Below are 8,118 nucleotides of genomic sequence, written 5' to 3'. Positions count from 1 at the left end.
TTTTTAATATTTAATTTTAAAATTTTAAAATAATAATTAAAGTCAAAAAGTATTTTTTTTTTACATATTCTCACTGAAAATATGATGTTAATATAAAATAATTTCACGCAAAAAGCTATATAAAGTTGAAATTGTGCAATTGTTACTAAAAATTGAATTAAAAAATTTGAAAGAAAGGAAAAGAAAATTATATATTTAAAACAAGAAATAAAGAGATAAAAAAGAAATAATATTTTCCTTCGTGTTCTTAATTTTCCGCAATTGGGTTTCTGGAAAGTGTACATTTTTTCTCTCTAGGGGTTTTCCCCTCTCTCTCTTCCATCATAACAAAATTGATCTTTCACTTCCAAGCACTTTGACAAGCGAGGACTGCCGGAGACCCACTTCTGTTCCAGCGGCCCGTCGCCGCCCAACTCCATCATTTTCCCGCCACCCACGCGCCCGCACACGCGTCTTTAGACTGCAACACAAACCCCCTTTTTCAACCAATCTACTCAATTTCTCTCCGTCCGTTACCGTTGCCGGCGACCAGCGCCGACATTGGAGTCCCCTCACCCCCACGACTCTTTTCCGACCATCCCCCGGCTTTCTCTACCGGTCTTCGGCAGGACTGCAACGTCTCCACTTTTTTGCTCCTTTTCCCTTTCTACATTGGACACTGTGACTGAGGCCAGTGGGGGTTAGATTCGTTGATCCACTTGCTGGACTTCTTATTTCTGGAATGATCTTAAGAGCTGGAGTTGGAAGTGGTTACCAAAGGTAGACTGTTGTTATGTATATGCTTTTCTACTAGAGCTATTACCTATGCAGGTTGTCTCTTTGTATAAATGAATTAAACAAAGCATAAGTTGATAGAAACCGAAATATGTTCTTATCCTCTGGTGATTTTCTAAAGTCTTTCTTTCTTTTGAGCAAAGGAACTTTGTTGTCAATCAAATAGTTTAAGAACTCTATAGGTTTCGACATTTGTCTTGTTCCATGTTGACATATGTTTGAATTAATATCTTGGAATTGGTGGATGTTGTTGTTCCGTCGCAACACCTGGAACCGTATAAATACACAATAGTGGGGATTGGGGGTGTCGAGGCAAATAAATTTCAAATTCCTTGAACGATTAGTCCATTTTTTTAAAATTTTAGGTTAGTCGGTGGCTTTTCCACTCTATTTTCTTGAGCTCCTCAATTGCTTAAAACTTAGCACCTCATACCCTTCACTCATTCTATTATATGACGTGTTGCTGGGTTTGCTCGGTTCTCATGTGTTAATAGGGTTGTAATATGCTTGCCGGGAGGGGGCGAGGGAATTGGTCCAGTAAGGGGATTGCTGTGGCCCTATACTTAGATGCCTTGCCGTAAATATGTTCTTTTAGTGTGTATACAAGAATAAGAAGTGCTATTTTAAAAGTTATATATATTTGTGAGGTTGAATATTGTAATATATAGGATGACATTTCAATCACTATCACTATCAGTCATGCTGGTGCAATGCCTGAAGAAGAGATTGCCCTGCATTAAGTATTAACTTAAAATTGAACTATGTCCTCTGGAAACTACATCTTGCCCATCTTCAGAATGTGACTGTACCTTGGCTCATATTTCATTTTATCTTGGTTTATTGCGTTGTTTTATTGTTAAATTATGAATTGAAAATATGGAACAATGCAAAGGTCATTCTAATTCTCCCTTTGAAGATCAATGAACTTCATTTTGTTTGTTTCTTTCTCTGTTGCTTCTTCCAATTCTAAGAACAAGTAAAATGAATTAAATGAAAGGGAAAAACCATGGTTGAGACTGTGCTGAGTAGTTTTATTGTCCAGATAATTATGACGGCCCTTTGCAATAGGTAACAGGGTCACTGACAATAATCACGACGTGGAAATGATTTTTTAACTTGACATCTCTACGTGAACTATAATTTCATCTAGCCTTTGTCTTCAATTGCTAGCATTGCGAGTTTCAGGTCATTGTTTGTTTTATTTTCTTTAGAAAAGCAAGACGTCTTAGTGAGTGATTGATTGGAAATCTAAGTCTGTAACTCTTGATCAGTAATCTGCAAGATACCAGGTGTATTTTCTTTATTAATCTTTGCAGTGCTTGCTAGATGATATATCATTAGTAAGAAAAATATTTGCAATTATTCATATGTTTCATAATTACTAATTGGACTGTTTCCATGCAGTTACCAATGGCCAGTAATGTTAACTTGGAACGCTATATCTCACAGGACTAAAGGCTTTAGTGGAGCGGACCTTCAAGCACTTCTTTCTGGCACACAACTTGAAGCAGTTCATTTGCTCTTGGACAGGGAAGATGGCAGTGGAACTGGAAAGATGCCTATTATCACGGGTGCTCTTCTGGAGTCCATGGCATCCAAGGCTAAATGCTTAAGTCATTAGTTTCAGAAGCTGAGAAGCGAATGTTGTACGACATTTACAGCCAGTTTCTCAATTCAAAGTGGTCTGTCACTGAACAGGTATATCTCTCATCCTCTCTCATTGGTTAACTTTGAATTTTAAAACTTATTGATAGTTTTGTATGTGAATGTGTAGTTTTGGAAGAAGTATAGTAAGTACATCTTAAAGATGAAGCTGTGCTAGCAAATTTAATATTTTATCGATTGGTAAAAAAACCATGATTGTCAATTTTGTTCGATTATTGCTTATTATTTGGTGCAATTATGATAATGTTGGATTTTTGTTTTTATTTTACAATGTTAATTTATCGTAAATTGAACTTTTAGTACTTTCTTGGTTATTAAATATGTGCTATACCACCATCCCATCAATAAATACCGTACCTAAGTCTGAAGTGCCATGCATATTACCTCCAAAGTCAACTACAACAGGGCAGTAAGTCAAGCAGAGTGACCCAAGCTGTTTAGACTGAGGCTCGACTTAAACTTATTCGAGACTGCATTTATTATTGTTTCTCTCTTGAATTTAAAAAGTTTTGTGCCAAGAATGAAAGCTATTCTGCACCCTCTATGAATGTTGAACGGAGCAAAATGTGTTAATCTCACATCATTTTTGTTATTAGTCTATGAGCGTGAGTATACACAAACATCCATCAATGGCTGAATAAAGCATAATGTCTGAAGGCTACCAATGTCCATTTGTTATAGTATGAAGAAAGTGTACATACTTAACAAAAAACCACAACAGCTTTGAAATCTTTATGCTGTAATATTTGAAGAAAGAAACCCAGGGATATTAATTTGTTTTTTTTGTGCTTAGAATGCCATTGTAACGGACATGTCTAATTTTGTAACCTTACCCCCTCTCTTGGAGTACAATCGTAGAAACTTAAGGTTGTTACCAGTCTTGTAATGGAGATTTAGTTTTCAAGAAATGGAACCTCATGTGATATACTGAAGATAATTGGTTTTGTTTTCTGTCGGCTTTAGTAGTTTCATGGTAACTCTCATCAGCAAATCTAACATTAAATTGATATGATATGTTGTGTCAACAGCTAGTCATTGCTGGAGATGGGTACTAAAGATTTGGATTTGTACAACTGAACCAACTAATTGGAAGAAAAGCTGGTGGGATATCAGTATATCCTTTCTCACCATCAGTTCGAGGGAAGGAGGAGCCCTGCAGCCATATAATTGTTCGAGGCAAAGCTATGTCAGAACGTGTTGAAGATTTATTTACCCTGGTAATTCTAGTATTTTTCTTTGTAATTTAATTACATGCAAATTTCAAACCCAACCATTGTCACTCTTCAAGTTGGTGGAGGGCCATAACATTGTCATCATGATGTTTAAATGAATTTGTGTAAGATTCCTTTGAACTATGTCTAGGTAGGTGGAAAGTGATGATACTTGCAAGCCAATCTTTTTACATAAATAGTTTGTATAGTCTAATGTGACTAAGCTACGACCCAAGGTATAATGGGTCATGGCGTAGTTGTAAAGTGTGTTGGTAGATTGAAAAGTGTTGATACTTATAAGCCAAAATTTTTACATAAATAGTTTGTGTAGTTTAGTGTGACTAAGCCATGATCCAAGGTACCTATTGGAGTTCCTTCTCTCATTCCATGCAATGTACTCGTGTTTATAACTTTATATCTATTTCCGTTCATTTAGTTTGGTGTATTTCTTGTGCATCTCTCATGTTTATGTATACCTAATATCTACTTGGGGGAGTACTAGTCACTTTTTATACAGGTACTTGTGTGCATATTTATATTCATTCCTTTTGTTCATGTCTTTTTTAAGCACGGTGCACTTCTCTATATATTAGAAGGTTTAAGAAAGGGGACAAACTGATAAGTTAACACTTATGCTTGTCAGGGCTTGGTCCTCTATCTCGTTTTGTTTTGTACTGTTGCCTTGTTCTAGTTTTGGTCTTATTGAATTGAATGGTAGGTTGTGTTATTCTCTAATGAAACTAACTGTCAAAGCTCGATTGGGAAACATGCTTTGGTCCTCAACTGTCGCTTTCCTTATTAAATTTCTTAGAAACCGCTGGAGATTGATTGATTCGGTTGTTGAAACTGTCAACTGTAGGTCAACCATGTTCTTCAAGATGTTCAATTGTCCGACCGAAAGTGTTTTAAGCAGTTTGTTTCTCAAAGCGAGGCAAGAATGGAGGTATATATTGATTTCTGGCAGAACTGAGACTAATTTGCCTTCTTCAACTAAGTCATGTTAATTGTTGATTTCCAGAATCAATTAAGAGGCAGGGACATAGCATTGCAGCTACAAGGATGGATGTAAAGCTCAATGTTGCTGGTTGGATCTCTAAAAAAATTGGTGGTGTCAGGTTGATTTGTTTGGAGTCTAATTTTCACCTTTGATATTTGGAAAGCATGTTGATGTCTATTTGGAGTCTAATTTTCACCTTTGATATTTGGAAAGCATGTTGATGTCTATAATATTATGAGATGCATCACCCTCTATTATATGACCAAGCCTTTGCTCGCCATTTGCTGAATTTTAGAAACTCGACTATAAACCATGATGGGTGTTTTGTTAATCGTGGGAAGTTAGAGTGCATGTGAGTTTTGTTTTGAATTAGCTTTGCTTCTTTGATCCATTTGCTGAATTTTAGAAACTCGACTATGAACCATGATGGGTGTTTTGTTAATCGTGGGAAGTTAGAGTGCACTCTTTCACTTGATTATAGAAACCTGGTGGAGATGAATCCATTATGTTTCTTGGCATCTGTTTATGCATGGATGTAGTGTCCAATCCATTTTAAGACCAACCTCAATTTCATTCATGTGCGAAACTTTGAAATGGAGATAGGAAAAAAAACAATTAGTACATCAAATTAATTTTCTTGTGCAGTAATTACAATGAAATAAAAGTATATATTGCTTTACTACTTCTATTTTGTGGGCTTTCTCTTGTGAGATCTTGCCAATTGCAAGCAAAAGGGAGAGGGTGGAAGGCTGAACAATATTACCTGCAATAATTGTGCGCCAAAGAGTCCATTAGAGATTCTAGGTATGCGGGTGTTGGACAGTACCATGCAATGCAATGGTCAAAGTAAGTTACTAGTGTCTTGCATTGTGAGTCCTAAAATGATGTTTTCTTGGCCATAGTTTTTCTATATTATAACTCTTTTGAGTGTAGTGTTGAGCAGTCAAGGATTTGTCTTTTAAAGCTTTAGACCACCAAAGGATATGAGTAATTTCTCATAACAGCCCCTTTTATTGTCATATTGTAGTCAAGGAACTGAACACCAAGAAGATTCTTGTACGAGATGTGGAGACAGTTAATAGCTCAGACCATACATTTGATGTGCTGCAATTTTTTGTGGTACGAGATGTGGAGACAGTTACTAGCTCAGACCATACAACTCCCATTCTTGAAACCATCCCAATTTTCAAGGACGTGTTCTCTTCCTTTTTTACTTTTCGTTCCCTTGTTTGAGTGGGTTTCTGTGCATAGATTGAGGACAATGCATCATGCATGTGCTTGTTGTGGCGAGAGGTATGTTGTTCTTTGTGGTTGTGATTAGTTTTTGGGAACGTGGTTGGATAGTCGTTGTAGCACGATTCTTGCGAAATTGGTTGTGTTGCTGGAAATCTGAAAGTTGAAATTCGTATTCATGTGTGGAATGTGGATGTGTGGGATGTGAAATTTTTAGTTGGGGGGCTGAAAAGTTTTATTGAACACCAAAACTTGTTAATGAAGTTAGAGTGTCTTGAGAAAAATATGTGAATTATCTTGTGGTAGCTGCTGAATTTTCAGATTGTCATCTTGTGATATCCCTTAGATTAATAGGAATTTTGGTTTAAGTGGAGATAAGTAAGAGAAACGGACGCTTGTGGCATATTAAAAAAACCCAAAAAAGAAAAATTGTGTAAACTATGTTCCATTGACTGCAACAAATTAACAATATTCAAGAATCAACACAAAAGCCCTTTGTGTGAGCTTTTGGACCAAAGCACTTCCATTTCAATAGTGCTTCTATATTTATTTTGTTTGAGGGCGTCAAACTTAGTCTGTCATTCTAGAACTTGCTTGTGTAATACATTTTGAGACCACATTCTTGTTAGATTGGTGTATGAAAGTGATAAGGGCACGAAAGAAAAACCCATTGACTTGAACAGAGCCTACCTTGAATTCAGCCATAGAAAAACTCATTTGAGCCTTTGCTTTTCTTTTCTTGGTTAAACCATGTTATAAGCTTGACTATCCCCTTTTTGGTTATTTTCTGAAGTGATATTGAACCCATTCAAGGGCATGGTATTGGCTTGGTTGCTTTTAAGTTGACATGAAAGTGAGTTAATGTATTCAAGCTGCATACACGGATGCATCGTTAGCCTTAAGGGAAAGGGAAAAAAATGGATTGAAAAAAAACAAAAGAGAAGAAAAGCAATGAAATAGAGAGGAAAAAACAAAAGGAAAAAGAAAAAAAAGGAGAAAATGGGAAAAAAGAGAAGAAAAATGATGAAACAGAGGAAAAAAAAAAGGAGAAAAAAGAAAAGATTACAAAAAAGATGGAGGAAAAGGGAAAAAAAAAAGGAGAAGAAAAATGGTGAAACGGTTGAAAAAAGAAGGAGACAAAAAAGAAAAAAAAGGAGGAAAAGATGCTGGAGATGTAATAAACATAAAAATTTCACGAGTTATGACTGTTCAAAGCACTTGAATTAAGTCGAACGAAAATGAGCTTGGAAGGATAAGCAACTAGGTTGGCATCGTGCCTTTTGAATTCATAAGCCAAAGTTCAACCTATCTTTTGCCACACCTTGTCCTAAGCCCCATTACAACTCATTGAAAGACCCTTTGATTCATGCATTAATTTGCATTTCGTTCGTGGTGTAGATTTGATTCACAAGCAAGCCTATGGTAATGGCATTCTATGTATTGACTTGAGTGAAATCCGAATTCTTAAACACCTTATGTTATGAGTGATTACAATGACAACGTTGTGAGAACCCTTGTGAGAGTGTTGAGACTTGTTTCATTTGGTTTCGATAAAGTCAATGGGATACCTGCGTGTTGAATGTTGTGCTACAAGTGCTTGTTCTCGATATGGCTATCTCTTCTTAAACTATTAAGTCATATTAGTGTAGGGGATATACTTGAGTGACATGAAACAAAATTTGAGAATTGCTACTTGGATAATTCTTGTGTTTGGATCAAGACATGCTTGAGGGTAAGAATGGTTTTTATGTGTGCAATCTGATAAGATATATTTTAATGCTCCTATGCATGCACTTTTTTGAGTGATTGGGAAGGATCTTATTGCATGGATTATTGATGTTAAGTTACCCCAATTTCATGGGAAGGAGCGTGAGGTAAGTTATAGGGGGCAAATTCAGCTCTTGTGTTATTGTGCTTGGTGGAATTTAGTCTAAATTTCAAAGTTCAGAGATAGCATGTCTTATACTTAATGTTGTCTATCATGTGCCTCTTTATTTGTGTTGCTAATAATTATTTCACTAATGGGATCAAGAGAAGTCTTTAGGTTTCACATACTACTTTACTCTTCTTCTTGTCCATATGGGTGTCAGGTTATCAATATTTTTCTCATCCAAAACGCTGAGGGTGGAGTTAATCTTAACTGCTTAAATTCGCTCTCTGCAGAAAGAGTAATTGTAAAAATGTTGAAACTATTGTGGTCGTCTTTATCAACGGAGAAATGTGCTTATGTCATATGTT

The sequence above is a fragment of the Sesamum indicum genome, unplaced genomic scaffold, assembly GCF_000512975.1.
Source record: "Sesamum indicum cultivar Zhongzhi No. 13 unplaced genomic scaffold, S_indicum_v1.0 scaffold00139, whole genome shotgun sequence".
In the NCBI taxonomy this organism is placed as follows: Eukaryota; Viridiplantae; Streptophyta; class Magnoliopsida; order Lamiales; family Pedaliaceae; genus Sesamum; species Sesamum indicum.
The sequence above is the reverse complement of the archived record's forward strand: the minus strand, read 5'-3'. Positions refer to the sequence as shown.